Source organism: Verticillium alfalfae, genomic scaffold (genome assembly GCF_000150825.1).
Source record: "Verticillium alfalfae VaMs.102 supercont1.2 genomic scaffold, whole genome shotgun sequence".
NCBI classification, from domain to species: domain Eukaryota; kingdom Fungi; phylum Ascomycota; class Sordariomycetes; order Glomerellales; family Plectosphaerellaceae; genus Verticillium; species Verticillium alfalfae.
The window spans coordinates 2,902,177-2,903,676 of NW_003315037.1; positions in this window are offsets into that span (position 1 = coordinate 2,902,177).

The following is a 1,500-nucleotide window of genomic DNA, read 5'->3' on the forward strand; positions in this document are numbered from 1 at the left end:
CTACTAGACGTATAGCTACCTAGGAATTCTAACTATGGTGTGACTATTATATAATTACTTTATTAACGTTATAAAGCCGACCTAGTAATTATCTTATAGTAATAGCTATTAAACTAGATAGCTTAGGTATATATTTCCTACCTACCCGGGACTAGCTAATTAGTAATAGTTATCTAGTAAACGTAGCAAATTAGAAAGACGTAGCAGATTAGAAAGACGTAGTAAATTAGAAAGACGTAGTAAATTAGAAAGACGTAGTAAATTAGAAAGACGTAGTAAATTAGAAAGAATTCACTCGTCTTACTTACCCTACTTATAACTACTTCCTAATACTTCTACGACCTACCGACCTATAGGCTTTTTAACGTTACCCCTATAACTATTAATCTCTTTAGTAATTAACCTCTCTATTAATTAACTTCTCTATTAATTAACCTCTCTATTAACTATACTTACTAACGCTATTAAGTAATTACTACGATAGCTTTAGCTATTATAGGTCCTCCCGGTAATAGCCCTCTTAGTGATAGCCCTCCTCGCCCTAACCTGCTTCCCGATAAGCCCGATTAGCTTAATAAGCTTAATATTACCTATAATCGTTATTAAGTCTCTAAGCCTTATAGCGAATTTAGAAACCTTCGAAAGCTTAATACTATCGTATAGAGCTACTTCGAGTATTATAATAGATAGTCGGCCTTTATAAGTATCCCTATTACTATAAAGAAGCTAATATTAACTTACTATATAGCGTTAATATAACGGTTATACTATCGACCTCCTTTATAATATATTATCTAATATTATAGGCTCTAAGAGGAATATAAACGCTATTAGCCTCCTAGTTCCTCTATATCGACGAGGCTTATAGCTTAACGTACTCTAGCCTCTTCAAGCTATTACCCCTACTCCTATCCTTTTATCGAATATCTAGCGTCTACGCTAGCTTACTTAATAGCTATCTATATTCTTCTATTATAGCTAAAGCTCTTAAGACCCCTTTAAGATTACTAAAGCCTATTACGAGCTTACTCTTATTAAGCGTCGTTATCGTACTATATATTATATAGCCTCTTATAGCTAGGTATTAATAACCTTAGATCTTAAGGATATCGTAGTAAGGATCGTTAGTACTTCGAGTACTATTAGAAGTTCCGCTATAAGTACTATTATTACTTTTACTACTTTAGCTTCTACTTCTACTTCTATTACTAAGGGCGGGTCTACTCCTCCCCTTAGTAATAATAACGATAGCGATAATAATTACTTCTATTACGATTATTATAACTTATTATATAATATCTAGTATTATATTACTAGCTATATTAATATTTATAATTACTATCGAGATAGTATTACAGGTTAAGACCTCGAATATAAATAGAAGTAATATATTAATAGATATTATAAAACTTATTATATTAAGTTTATAGCTTTCCTTATTAATAACGAAGAGTATATTAACTATTAACTTTATAAGGATAATTCTCTTCCCCTTATTAA